Source organism: Taudactylus pleione, unplaced genomic scaffold (assembly GCF_031769625.1).
Source record: "Taudactylus pleione unplaced genomic scaffold, aTauple2 ptg000063l, whole genome shotgun sequence".
Taxonomy (NCBI): domain Eukaryota; kingdom Metazoa; phylum Chordata; class Amphibia; order Anura; family Myobatrachidae; genus Taudactylus; species Taudactylus pleione.
In genome coordinates this window covers 698832-714359 of record NW_028284465.1, presented here as the reverse complement: position 1 = coordinate 714359, position 15528 = coordinate 698832, and the positions used below count along the sequence as shown (strand labels likewise).

At 44.6% G+C, this 15528-nt stretch overlaps 1 pseudogene; it reads right to left on the bottom strand.

Moving 5' to 3' along the window:
• Positions 1-4433: 4433 nt before the first annotated feature.
• LOC148534824 (taste receptor type 2 member 40-like) lies at positions 4434-5362 on the bottom strand (annotated as a pseudogene).
• Between the last annotated feature and the right edge of the window lie 10166 nt (positions 5363-15528).

The window sequence follows — 15528 nt, the reverse complement described above, 5'->3', positions numbered from 1 at the left end:
AAATGGGGAGAGCTGTCACTCACCATCAACAGCCGTCTTGTTGCGAGCCCCGTAGCGACTGAACTTTAGTCGCTTGGTGCAAAAACATCAGGCCGCTTCCAAGCACACAGCACTTGCGAGAGTGGCTCTGAATCAGCCCCTTTGTGCAAGGGATGGAGGCTGTGTTTGGGCATCAGAGAGAACCGTAAGGGGAGGAAGGGGGTGGGGCCTCCTTCTACTTGACTTGCACTAGATTCTATCTGTAGCTTATAAACTAACAGACTGAGGCCCTGATTCAGAGCCGGACGCTCTGAACAGGTGCCTGCTCTGAATCAGGGCCGGGCTTTTTTTTTTTAGAACTGCCTCCCGGCCAATCGCATAGCTGTGGGTGACCACCCACAGCTATAGCGAGTGGCCAGGAAGATGGTTGCGATGGTCAAGACCATCGCGACCATCGGGCTCACGACGAGACCCTTGTGGTAGGGTCTCGTTGCCACAAGCCCCAGAGAGATTTCAGCTCTAACAGAGCCGGAATCACTCCACTGACATCACTTGAGATGTCAGTGGGGCCGGCCCCAAACGGTAGACGTTCACATGGGAATGCCTCCATTTGGGCAGCCACCCCCCCAGCCTGCCCACCAAAGGGGGCATGCTGTCACTGAACATCAACAGCACGCCCCCTTTGGTACGAGACCCGGAGCGACAGTATGCCCGTTGCTATCTGGGTCTCGCGCATGCGCACGACGGTGCCGGCTCCGTCTTGCGCATGCACTCTGGGCCACCATCGACCCGATTGCAAACGCTCAGAGCTTGTGACCAGGTCTGAATCAGGGTCTGATTTCCTTAGTCTGCACAAATTTTCCTTTTCTCCTCAAGCTTGAAGATGTTATTAGCAAATTGTGCCAACTGGCATTTACATTCCCCAGTAACATGAAGCATAACGTTAAAAGAGCAACAGTGAAATATGTATTATTTATAATGTACAAATGATATACAATTTTTTTCCAGCCTATGTTAGCGGCCTACAGTCAGTTGCCCTATAATTCTGATAGATTAATCAGGAACTGAGTGAAATATGTTGGTACTATAGAATTTGTTGTGGAAAATCATCTATAGCAGGCCTGACCATCCTGTGGCTTTCCAGCTGTTGTGAAACTGCAAGTCTCAGCATGCTAAGCCACAGTTTTAGCATTCCCTAATAGCAAAAGTGTGGCTGGGTTTGCTGGTACTTGTAGTTTCACAAAAGCTGGAGAGGTACATATTGACTAGGTCTGATCTACATTCTTTTACCAAAAAGAAAGGAAAAGTTTATATTTTACTAACAACATTTAATAAAAACAAAACAATTTGAAAGGACATGAAATTAGGCAAATTTGGAGATTTCCTTGTTCTTTAAATAACTTGATTCCATGAAGTATTGTAGGCGAATGCTGAATAAGTTTGAGAATAGGTAAGTATACTGGTTTTTTGCTGGGCAGTTTATTTAGAATATTGGGTCAGCTGGTTAGTGGAACCAATGGTATGCTTGAGGGTGTGGTCAGATGACTTGTATATATTGGCTGGTTTGCATGAGGGCTGCCTCTTTTCCTGGATCTTTGAAACGAGTTGCAGGCTATTACTGACTCCTCTTACAGGAGTATTACTGACCCCTCTTTGCTTCAATTCAGTCTTTTGTGTTCCTTTTCTTTCTCCCTCAGTTACCCTTTTGTGCCTTCTGCTCTACAGTCCCTTGCTCTCTCTGATCATGCTCCATCCATGCCGTTCCACTCCTCTGCCACCCCCGCTGACTGGCTGAGTTTGTGCACCCGCTTTGCGCTACTGCTGTACGCGGATGGGCTCCCCCCTTCCCTCCTGCCTTCCCCAGCTGCTTCTAGCAATCAGGGTGACCCTCCTTTGTCGGCCCCTGTAGTCGTGGTATCCTCCGCAATGGAGGACACTGCGACTACAGGGGCTGACAGCGGGAGCTCCTGCATCCATGGTTCCTGCTGGTCACTCTACTGTTTCTCCCCCTCCCTTCCCAGTGGTTAGTGCTGCTGCAGGGTCCCCAGATCACGCAATCACAGGCCCCCTGGTTTTGGATGGTCCCAAAGGCCCTACTATTATGGCGGCTCCAGGGGCTATTTCATCCCCAGTGGCCATTTTGGATAGCACTGCTCCATTGCTGTCTGGTCATGGTAGCCAGGCAGCCATTCCAATTTTTGCCTCCACTTCCTCTGCCCCTTGGCTGCAGTCCCCCATTGTCAGTACTCTGCAGGTTTTCTGGATCCCTGCTGCTAGCGCACCAGCCCGCTTTTATAATTCTGCCCAGGTGCTGGCCATTACTGGGGTCAAGTGTCAAGGAGCTCTGGGGTTTCCCCCCACTTTACCCTTCCACATCTGTGACCACTTCCTCCCCCATTTATCCTCCTTTTACCCCATCTACTTTTGCTCCTTACTCCTCCCCCTTTTTCTCACCCCCACTCCATTATCTCTACATGAGCCCTTGGTAATTTGCGCCTTCTTCCGCAACATTCCCCCAGCGCCCACCTCATTTGCACCAAGTGGCCCCTCCACCTCCTGCGGTTTCTGTCAACCCCGGTTCCAGCTTGGTTCACCCGCGCTGTCCGGCTCTGGCCATCCACCCCTGCCGCCCATCCCCCACCTCCCTACCCCTCCCACTCCTGATGTAGTATCTCCTATGTTTTTTTCACACCCGTCTCCTGTAGTTGCAGGTTCTTTGGATGCGGGCGGACTTTCCAACAATGACACGGTGGCTCGTGCATCTGCTTATCCTATGCGTGTCGAAGTGGCCCCCGGTGATTGAGCCAGCAGGTCCTTTGCTTGAAAGCATTGAAGATGCGGTTCCAGGGCCCTCTGCTTCTGGAGAGTATGGGTTGTCTCATACTGTACTTCTTGCTCTGACTCTAGCTCTTCCTCTGATTCTTCTTGTTCCCCTGCATGCTTGCGTAAGATTGCTAAGATGGTAACGCGACGTTTAGCCAAGCAGTCAGGTGATAGTGGTAGAAAGGCAGATGACGCAGGTCATAAGGGTCAGGAGACAGTTTCGGATTCTGTGCATTGAGTGAATACCACGGTACTGCATGGTTTGCGCTAAAGTGTTCGGGAGAAGTTCCACAGAGGTAAATTCAGGAATTGCAGCAGAAGACGGTCAGGTTTGGCTTGTGGTACACTTCTACATTTTTGGGCGTAACGGCCTGGTCTGGCTAAGCATGCTGGTTTATTGCTTGGAGGGCGACAGGTGTGTTGGATTGGTGTGCGAGGTTGCATGCCGAGTCTGTGCTTGCTTTGCTTATGTCCTCTGCAGCTAAATGGGGTGTGTCTGATTGGTTGGTGTTACATGTCGGTGGCAATGTTATTGGGCCTTTGAAAGGTGTGGAGTTATTTTCCGTTTGCGAGAAGTTTTGAATGAGGTTAGGCTACGATGGCTGAATGGTCTAAGATGGTCCCTCATTTGACTTGGTGAGGGGCTCGAAAACATGCTGCTTTAGACAGGAAGAAGGTAAAGGTGGCGGTGGCCAGGCATGTTATGTCGCTGGGTGGCTTGGTTGTTAGTCATGGCTTTTTAGTTGCAGATTTATCTAGGTTTTTTCGACCTGATAGGGTGCATCTTAATGCCCTTGGTCTTGGTTTGTTCATTAAGGATTTGTTGTCCTTTTTGGTCTATTTTGTGATGGGTGGTGGGCTAGTTTCCTGTGGAGTCTGGCTTTGGCAGGAGTATGGTGCAGCTCAGTGGCTTTATGTGGCGCAAGTAAGTGTTGTGGGGGCACTTGCCCTCGATGTCCATGGTGAATTTGTCCTTCTCTGTGTGGGGGGACCCAGGTGCTTTTGTACGGAAGCATTTCGGATTGGCACAGGAGGGAAGTCAGACCCTCACACCGTCAGTGCATCTAGAGAGGGGACATTTCAGTCGTCCCCCTGTTTATTAGGTTATGTGAAAGCTAGAACTGAGCTTGCAGTGTCTCTTAGCCACCCTGGTTAGGTTAATTAATTAATTAATCAATTATAAATAAATAAAAAGCTGTGACCTTTTAGCCAAGCTGTTGTTGTCCATGTCGTTATTTATTAGTTTAAGGTAAGTTAAGCTAGTCAAGGTTGTTTAGTGGTTAATGAGTGATAAACCAATGTATATCTTAAGAAAAAGTAAAGATTACTGTACCTTATTCCTCAGCAATCCTGCTTATTTGCACCGTTCATATAGTCACAAGGAAAAATAATCATAATAATGACAGTAACAATAAGATTTATATTTATTCTGTTTCTTTACAGATATAGTAAGTGGCACAGGAATTGCTGCACCCTATTCTATTGTATTGTATGTAGAAACCAAATTCAAAGAAATCAAACACATACTGTATGATTATGTTACACTATAGCCTTTGTCAAACTTAAAGTGATATACCCTATAATTACTTTGCAGCTAATAGTCAATATGTGAAACAGTACAGGTTCAATTATTACATTTGGTCATGTGGATTTCTGGTTCGTGCACAGCGCAGAGCAGTAAGAAGAGAGCGCTTCAGTCTGGCGTTGCTGGATATTAATACAATAGAGTGCAGGCTTGGGTAGGCAAAGCCACAAATAGTACACAATGATAACAGGCTGAATCTTCTGATTGGTAGCATAAAGTGATCATGTTTGAACATTTAAAATACAGAGGATAAAAGAACAGAAAAGAGACCATATTTCTAATTACACTTATGTGAGCGTCTAGTTGGATATTAGTGAATCCTGAGTCTTTGCTGCGCATATTCCTGGTGTGTTTCAGGAGCGATACAATCAGAAGACAAACGGCCGCACAGAATATGAGGAACGGTACGAGGGATCCTGTGAAAAAGATGATAAATACATTTACAAAATTTGTGTCCAGAGTCACATTTCCAGTGTTAGAGCTGTTACTGTCCAGGGTAGAATTCATGTAATGTACTGAGTACACGACCCACATGTTTGGCAGACTGGAAAGAAAAGAAACCAGCAGTGACATCAGGAGCATCCAGGGGACCATCCTGGAGATGTTCATCTTAAGTCTCATGAATAATCTGTCGTTGTAGTTTGTGATCTTCACGCAGTAGAAGACGCAGAGCACAGTTCCCCACCACAGGCTGCAGAATGACACAAATTCAGAAACAGTGAGATTATACTTAGTAGCATCATTGGAAATGAAGGAATGAATGAAACTGACCACACCAGATTCATTGAATCCTTCAACTAGAAGAATGATCCTCACCACTCCCAGGCTGGTCATGATAATGTCAATGGTTTGAAGAGTTTGTCCCTTCAGCCACCAAATCAAGATCTGGGTCACAATAAATGCATTGAGAAGTAATTCGATAATTATCAGAGAACAGAAGAGAAATGATAACAGGATGAAAGTGGGAAAATTCATATTTTCTTCACAGAGTAATGAGTACTGTATTTCACAGCATCTGATTTCCTAACAACCATCAAGAGTTAGACCCACCAGATGTACGGTGTGGTATAGCAAGTTAGTATTATACATAGGGTTGTTTGCTTTATGTTTTGCATGACATTTGGCTACAAATCTACAAATAGCTATGTCATCATTACATTTGAACATTTGAATGCAATGAGTATATTAGTTACATAATTAATGTCAGGTATTTGTGAAACTCAGCTCCTTGTGCACCCGGCAACTATCTCCTGATGTTTGTGGGGGTCATTAATGATATTAGCCTGTTTGGAGATGTAATATAATCTGTACCCAATGTTCCAAAGGGATGCGGTTAAATCACCTCCGCACGGAATGCTGGTCGTTTAGTCCCACACTGAAATCCCGACGGCTGGCATCCTGAACGAGGTAAGCCGGGGACAGTTAGGTTGTAGCCGTGATGGGGGAGGGTTAAGTTTTGACACTCCCCGGGGGGACAGGGTTAGGTACCCCCCAGAGAAGGTTAGGGTTTGGCTAGGGAAAGGGGGGTTAGGGTTAGGAACCCCCAGGGGTTGGTCAGTGTTAGGCACCCCCCCACCGGGAAGGTTAGGTTTAGGGTGCAGGAAGGGGGGATAGGTTTAGGCACCCCGGGGAGAACTTAGGGTTAGGCACCACTGGCGGGAGGTTACTGCTAGACACCCCTAATGGAGGGTTAGGATTTGGGGTGGAGAGGGGAGGGTTAGACTACTCACCAGCCACTGTGGGTATGTCCTCCTTTCGGGCTTTTGACATCAGTATGAGTACCGGCGGCTATTCAGCCGTCGGTATTTCAAACCGATTCCGTTCCAATTACATAATTGCCAGTATACAGTAATTAATGCCATAGCTTATTGTATAATAAAATACAGTGCCAATAAAGGGGACATGATATGCCAACACAGTTTTGCTTAGACCTAGAAAACAAGAGACATAAGTTAAAGTACAGTTTGCAAATATCTCTGAAGTTGCTAAATTCTCTTCTATTACAAGAAAATTTCTTCAGAAGATTGAATGTATTATTTATTTATTATTTATTTATTATTTATTTATTAACAGTGTCTTATATAGCGCAGCATATTCCGTTGCGCTTTACAATTGCAACATTAATAGAACACAACTGGGTAATAGCAGACAGATATATAGGTCCTGCTCGCAAGCTTACAATCTATATTATCACTATTGTCATTATTTGTATTACCATTATATTTATTTATTTTGAAGGCACCACAAATTGTCCGCAGCACAATAACAGATTAAAGGGTCTATTTACTAAGCTGCAGATAAAGTGAACGGTACATTGCACCAGTTCTATTTGACTTTGTTATTTGTCCTTCACAAGGGTCTGTTTACTAAGCTGGGTAAGGAGATAAAGTGAACGGTGATAAGGTACCAGCCAATCAGCTCCTAACTGCCATTTTTGAAACACAGCCTGTGAGATGGCAGTTGGGAGCTGATTGGCTGGCACCGTATCACCGTTCACTTTATCTCCTTACCCAGCTTAGTAAATAGACCCCTAACAGAGCATAAGAACAAGACACCAATAGCTAATTGCTGATTGTCATTTGCTGTCAGGAATTACCAGATTTTCATTCCAACCAATCAACTGGTTGGCTGGTTGGATGAAAGTTGGTCTAGTGTGTGGCCAGCTTGAGAAGGACAAATAACAAAGTGGTAGAACTGGTGCAATGGTCCTGTAACCCAACTCATGAGCACTCAGTGCCAGAGTCACAGAGGGGAGTAGGATGATAAAAATGATGAAGAGGGGATGATAAAAATGGAGTTATGTGGTGCCCAAATTTGTAGCACAAAGGGCTACAGCAAGATGGAGCCACCTGTGGGCTACACCAATGGGAGGACAGGGGAAAGTGCAGCTCCTAGCATTTATTAAGGCCCACTGCATTGGACCAACTCCTTTCTTCCTCCTTTATGTCACCATCGATCTTTCAGCAGAATGGCACTGATCATACGGCCACATGGCTGAATCCCCTTTAACTAGGAGGACTGCATTGTCACTTAGTAGCCAGGCAGAAGCAGTCCTTCAGCTGTACCTCTGGTTCCTCATCACTCGTGATGTCAGTGGGGCCGCCCCCAAACGGAGGCGTTCATATAGGAATGGTTCAGTTTGGGCAGCCACTCCCACGGCCCGCCCACCAAAGGGGGTGTGCTGTCACTCAACATCGACAGCACGCCCCCTTTGGTACGAGACCCGGAGCGACGGTTTGCCCATCGCTATCCAGGTCTCATGCATGCGCACGACGGAGCCAGCTCCGTCATGCGCATGCATACTGGGCCACCATCGAAACGCTTGCAAGCGCATAGTGCTCACGAGCAGGTCTGAATCAGGCCCTGTGTGCTTATAGGCTGGTCCGGGTGTAGCGTAATTCAAGGAATCAGTATGTAAAGCCGGCTGCTGGGATGCCTCCTGTCAAAATACCGACAGCAACATCCCAATGGTTGGTATCCAGACAGGGGTTGGGTAAGTATACATACTCTCCACCCTTCTCCTCCTAACCCTCACTTCATGTAGCCTAACCCTAACCCTCCCCACCCCGCACCTTAATCATCCCCATTAGTGCCTAAACCTAACCCTCCCCCCTTAGTGCCTAACCCTAATCCCCCCAGTGGTGCCTAACACTAGCCCCCCTAGGGGTGCCTAATCCTAACCTTCCCCCCAAAACCCTGCTATGCTATGTAAACCTAACCCTCCACCACCCCCATGGCTAACACTAAGGGTGCCCCGGATTTACCACATTCGGGCTGGCGTCCTTCTGGATTCCCGGCATCGGGATTAAGATAGGCATTGGTATTTCGACGCCTATCTTAAGTCCTGCATCGGACTTTCAGTGTCGGGATTGAGACCGGTGGACCATCGCGACCATCTTCCTGGCCGCTCGCTATAGCTGTGGGTGGTCACCCACAGCTATGCGAGAGGCCAGGAGGCCGCTCTAAAAAACAAGAAGGCCGGCCCTGATTCAGAGCGAGCGCTCTGTCAGAGCGTCTGGCTCTGAATCAGGGCCACAGTGTCAGAGTCACTGAGGGGCAGGGGTGCACTTACTTCCAAATACAGTACAGTATCTAGCCCCCTTAATATACTAGTCAGTCCTGCCCCCTTCATGAGACTAGTATCTCTTTACTTGCATAGCGCACAATATTCTATATACTGTACCATACTATCTCCTTTCTGTGACCTGTATATTTGGATCTACTGGAGTGACTGGTGCATTTACTTCCAGAACATGTAATATTACCGATGAGGGGAGCCTGGTCATGTCTGTGGTAAGCCTGAGTTAGGAGCTATCCCCTCCCCCACATGGTGTTGACAAGTTTACTCATTATATTCTTCATCTCCCCCAACATGTACAAGGGTAAAAAAAAGAAAGTATACTTCCTTGTTGTATAACCATTTTCCCTGCTCTTCTCAAACCCAATCCCCCCTTCCACACACATTAACTCCATCTGTTGGAGATGGAGTCTCAGATAGGGAATTAGATGAGAAGGACTCCTTAGCACCAGTCACTATTTATTTATTATTACCAATTATTTATATAGCGCAAACATATTCCACAGCGCTTTGCAAAGAATATTTGTCCATTGACATCCATCCCTGCCCAAAAGGAGCTTACACTCTATATTCCCTACCACATTCACACACACATACACTCACATGCACACTAGGGGGTATATTTACTAAAGTGAGAGTTTTTAGAAGTGAGTTTTAGAAGAGATGTTGCCCATAGCAACCAATCAGATTCTACCTAACATTTAACTAGCACCTTCTCGAAGATAATAGCTAGACTCTGATTGGTTGCTATGGGCAACATCTCTTCTAAAAACTCTCACTTTAGTAAATTTACCCCCTAGTGTGTAGAAGAGATGTTGCCCATAGCAACCAATCAGATTCTACCTAATGCTAACTTTAGTAAATTTACCATCTGGAGTAATTTCTGTTGGGAGTCAATTAGCCTACCAGTATATATTTGGAGTGTGGGAGGTAACTGGAGCACCCGGAGGAAAACCATGCAAGCACAGGGAGAATATACAAGTTAGGGCCATAGTGGGTATCGAACCCATGACCTCAGTGCTGTGAGGCAGTAATGCAAACCCTTACACCATCTGTGCTGCCCGTGTAGATGTTGCCCCACTAAAATGGTTGGTACCTTAATCCTCTTAGAAATAAACAATATTAAAAAAGCGTTCTGTGAGGAAGTTCAATAAGTTCTCTCTGGTCTTAAGAAGGAAATTGCTGACATTGGGCCTGTTTCAGAGTTGTACCAATTGTTTGAGCACAACTCTGACAGTTGGCGATTTGTGCAAGCACGGGATCTGCACTGCACATGTGCAAGTCTCAATCTGTGACTATGGCCGCAGTTCTCCTAAGCCGAGCATGATTGACATGCTGTGGCAGTTTGGGGGTGGAGAATGGGTGGTGATGACCAGTAATGCCAAAAATTAGGTCACCCTCGTTTTCGGGGAGGGCAAAGCCAGTGTTTGTGTCTTCCAACGCATATTTACTGGCCTCGGTTATGGAGTTGCGATGGCCACTCTAAGCAGTAAGGATACTGAATTAATACCTCTATGCGCTCCTGTCTATACTTTCTAAAAGCCTGCCTATACCTTCTGATATTGACGCTATTTGCATACGCAGTCATACAGTAAAATAAAGACTTTAGACCTTGAACATGTGTTTCCAAAGCACAAAGTATTATTCTAGTAAAGCACAGTCAGTTACATGCTGTGATCTAAGTACAATTTAGCGCAAAGAAATTATATAGACCCAAGATACAGTTATTCATACGCATGCGCTCTGGAACAGATACCAGCATCAGCAAGAAACCTCCGTCAATCAGCAAGAAGACTCCAGACTGGGGTCACAACACACACATTTATACCCTTACAGAAACAGACAACACAATAGAGAGGTTTGTTGCTGATCCCATTGGTTCCCCATCACGGAGCATTTCATACAGGACATTTAACAGGTTGATTCAAATGGACACAGAACAGCCTCTAACAGCTTGTTGCCTCCGTTTTCCCGCCTCATGCAAATCTATGCTGTTGGTTTTACAATGTACATTTTGGTGCGTTAAGTCTCTACGGTCCATAAGTTGAGAATGCATGTTGCGATCTTCACACCGATGATACCGGAAAGCTGTTGAGAAAGTGCAGATCAGTATAATACCAAACGGCTTACTTATCACATATAAAACCTTAGATACCAAAATAGCCTTTATTTCACAGCATTTGTAATAAATGAATAAAACTTGGATCTTATACTTTAAAGCTATGGAACCTTTTATGTGAGTGTGCTTTATGTAAGTATTAGGGGTTTGGGAAAAGACACTAGTTAACTTGGGGTAGATGCGTGCGAGCTAGGTTAATAAACAGTGTTTTCATACTGGGCCTTATGCATTCGCTAATATGCAACATGTTAACAGCACAACTGTGTGTATTAATGTGTGTATGGTAAAAGATGCGATCGCCTAATGCTAATAATAGCATCGCCATATGTACTTAAGTGTGAGTTTAGCTAAAATGGCGCTGAGCGGCCATTCGCAAAATGGCATCTTGCCGATCTCATTTCCAAAATGGTGTCTTGCGGCATTCGCAAGATGGCGTCATTTCGATCTTATTTTAAGCTGATCTTGTCTCAGCCAATTATCCAGCTTTGACTGTCCACCCTTTGATAGCGAACAACAGGCTATCACTCTCTGATTTATAAATTAATTTAGGCGTACATTTATATATTGCTTAATGTTATTAGGGGATGACACAAGGTATTTTCTGAATACATAAATAATGTGTCTCTAGGAGGGGACATAAAACTACTATTATATGCACACCGCAGATCTTGGAAGATCAAGGGGGTGATGTGGGGATGCATCAATCCTATAAAGGCAGTCCTGAAGGGGAATTGAGACTTACATTATCTGAGGTGTTTGAATGAGAAAAATAAAATTTTAATAATACTTTTTATGCACATCTATATATAATACATTATATGATGGTATTTCCAAGTTCAGGGTTGTAATGCAGTTCTATATTGACCTCAGTATTCATATTGTCATTACTGACCACCATCATAATTTCATTATTTTGTTTTATCTTATTCTTACATTCTCCACACAATAGGAGCACACCGGACACATATGCCAATTACTATGATGACGACCAGTATAAGGATCAGGAAGTTACCTATGCTTGCAATCATTTCCTGGGCCCATTTCCCTAGACCTGAGAACCATTTCATGGGGTTCAATCATGACACCCATTCCTCTACCTTCTCCTCTACTTCAGCCACTGAAGCATTATGGTTCTTCCGAAATTCCCATTTTAGCTGTAGAATTTCATCCATCTTCCGGTCTATCACCTCCTTGGGATCGCTGGTATTATTGGTGACATAGGTGCAATACTTTACTCCAAATTGGGTGGCCAAAGTTCCACAATATCCTCCAGTGACAGCGGTTAAATAATTTAACACTAGCCTGTGTTGCACCAGTTCTTTCTTGTACGCTTGCAATTCCCTACCTGTATACCTGAAGGTGTCATCATACATCTTGGTGATATTATCTATCAATTTAGCAAGATCCTGAATATATCTAAACTTTATAGTACCCCGAGCGATCCTGGTGGGATCCAGTGCTACTTAAACTTGAAAGCCAGTTGTCTCACTAATTAACTGAGTGGCTTTATGAAAATCACCAGGTATCATATTTCTTTTGCCTCTGTGTTCATACTGTGTGTTAAGATATGGTGATGGTGTGTTTTTATGAATACCGAGCATTTCAACATGTGTGAGGGTCATAACCTCTGGGACTACTCTTCCCAGGTAACACAAACCTTCGGAACTCGGGGAGAGCCACTTATATGCTTTTCATCCACATATAAAATATACATTATCAGGTAGATCATAATGAATAGTATGTTTCATTATCATTAAACACATTTACCTTGCAAATAATCCTATTTCAGGTTCTTCCATCTGGTACATGCAAGTTTCTGGTTGTATTATCTTAGCACAATATCCATCTGCTACCTTACCAATAATTTATTTGGTGGAACTTAATGTATAACGATACCTAAAGTTTCTCCCATTAGATTTAATTGAGCGTAAATTCATGGACTCATTATCAGCTCTCAGTGAGAAGGTCATCGTCTGATTATTCCCCGTCACTTCCCAATTCCCTGGTTTATTGGGATTGGTTATGTTTAAACACAAAAGTGATCTATCTGCTTGGAATTGATATAGTTTGAAATGAGGTGGTTTGGATAACAGGAATTTTCCATTCAATGTTTTCCCTTTTTGCAATTCTAAAATTTCCGTAACATTCAGCGGAAATGGCAATAACCCTACATTATGTTGACCCTGTGGCACAGGTGAGCACACCCAACAATCAGTTTGATTTAAAACTTTGCCTACCATGCTATGATAATCCTCTAAAGGATACCCACCCCAGTACGGGATATATTTAGGTTGGCACCGTTGGATACAGTACTCATCAACTAGGGACCCACAAAACTCACAAATGCAGGAATCTTCAGATGATAAACCACCACACCGTTCCTGGGTAACCGGAATAACAGCTCTTTTAACAATCACAGTACTAAGATTGGTCAGACACTCCCCTGATTGACATAGCACTCCTCCTGACTCCACTCCATCAGCGCTGCCATCAGCTCCCATCTCCTCTATCGGTCCCGCGTCACAGAAACCGGACATTCCCGAACCAACCAGGATGGTGAACACTCTAGAAGAGAATATGAAAATGAACACAGCAGGCCAGTCCATTGCCACGACAAAGACCTGCAAATTTCTTTTAGTTCAGGTATCTCACTACGACCTTTTCAATCCTCCCGGAACAAGCTCGCAATCAATAGGTCCACGTTATCAGCCTTGTCTCCGCCTTGTTTCTCCACCGGTTGGTTGACCATTTTGCAGTGAGTGGAATGGACCCAGGTATCTCTCTCAGCCACCTTCAAAGATGTAGTACTTGTCAGCAGCACCTGGTATGGACCTACCCACCGATCAGTCAAACAACCTGAATGCAAGAAATTTCTGATCATAACATATGCTCCTGGTTCAACATCATGACAGTTAGTTTCAGGCATATCATGTGACAACAATTTCAGTTTCTGCTGTTGCTGTTTTAACTGTTTACTCATTGATATAAGATACTTTACAGTTACCTCGTTGTTACCCTTCAAGCCTTCCTGTGGACTTATAATCAAATGAGGTTGTCTACCAAACAGTGTTTCAAAGGGGGACAGATTTAGAGGGGGCCTAGGAGTGGTCCTTATGCTATGCAGGACCAACGGTAATGGTTCTGGCCATCCTAGTCCAGTCTCTGCCATAATTTTACTTCATTTATTTTTAATAGTCCCGTTCATCCTTTCTAACTTGGCGCTGGCCTGCAGTCGGTAGGGGGTGTGAAGTCGACTATTAATACCCATCAGTTTACACATATTTTGAAAAACATCACCTGTGAAATGGGTACCCCTGTCACTCTCGATAATTTTAGGGGTACCGTATCTGTTTACAAACTCCTGTACTATTTTCTTGGCAGTAAATGCAGCAGTATTAGTGGCCGCTGGGTAGGCCTCAACCCAATTGGAAAATATGTCAGTGCACACTAATACATACCTGAGATTCCTGCAGGGTGGTAATTGGATGAAATCAATTTGTATCACCTGGAAAGGTTCATCAGTCGGTGGAATGTGGGATGGTTCGGTAGGGATCGCTTTCCCTATGTTCTTCCTCAAGCAGGTCAGACAGGACATTGCGCTCTTTTCTGCTTGTGAAGAAAAATCTAGTGCGCACCAGTATGCTCTCACCAATTTTCACATACCTTGCTTTCCCAGATGAGTGAGGCCGTGTGCTGCCTCAGCCAGGCTGGTGTAATATGCTTTGGGGGCTACTGGCTTACGTTGTCCATCCCTCAAGAGCCCGGAGAACTCTTGCCCACATCCCTTGGACTTCCAGATGGACTTTTCCTGGATTGAACACAAATTTTGCATCTCAATTAATTTCAGCATATCAATTGTTTGGAAAGACGTAATTTTTTCAGTTGGAGAAAACATTTTCAACCCTGCTGCCCATTTTGCAGCTTCATCTGCTTTGTTGTTGCCCAGTGACACCGGGTCATTCTCACATGTATGGGCTTTACACTTAATTACTGCCACCGTTTTGGGCAGTTGGATTGCTTTTAGTAATTGTTTTATGTGTCTGGAATGTGCAACTGGTGTGCCTGCTGCTGTCATAAAATTTCTCAGAGGCCATAGAGCTCTGAATAGTGCACCACTCCAAACGCGTACCTAGAGTCAGTGTAAATGTTAGCAGATTTGCCTGCTGCCAATTCACACGCTCTTTTTAGTGCTACTAAATTTTCCACCTGGGCTGAGTGAGGAGGACCAAGGGTTTCAGCTTCTATGATGTCTGTGTCATTTACAACAGCATAACCTGTACATAATTCACCTGTGTCTGTTTGTCTATGACAACTCCCATCCGTGAAAAAATGTCGCATCCACATTCTCTAAAGGTGTGTCACATATGTAAGGTCTAGCAGTAAAGGTGTGATTCAGATATTCCATACACTCATGTGTATCATTATGTCCGCTGAACTCGCTTCCCACCAGCAACTCATCTCTTTCCACCCTTTGTACATCATGTTGTACATATGGTAAATACGTTGCTGGATTCAGCGTACTGCATAGTATAACAGTGATGTTTGCAGGTGCAATTAGAGCTAGTTCCCATTTGGTAAACCTAGCTGAAGAAACATGTCTGGTTTGGGCAGAGTTCAGTACAGCAGATAAAGCGTGGGGAGTGTAGACAATCATATCATGGCCCAATACTACATCCTCACTTTTACTCATCAATAGAGCCGTCGCTGCTACACTTCTTAAACACGTTGGGAGTGATCTTGCTACAGTGTCCAATTGGGCACTGTAGTATGCTACAGGCCTACTGACATCACCATGTTTTTGTGTGAGGACGCCTGCAGCACAACCATCGGCATCTGTACAATACAAATCAAAGGGTTTTTCATAATCAGGTATTCCCAATGCAGGTGCTTTTGTCAGACTATCCTTAAGACTAAGGAAATCCTGCTCTGATTCCTCTGTGCGTA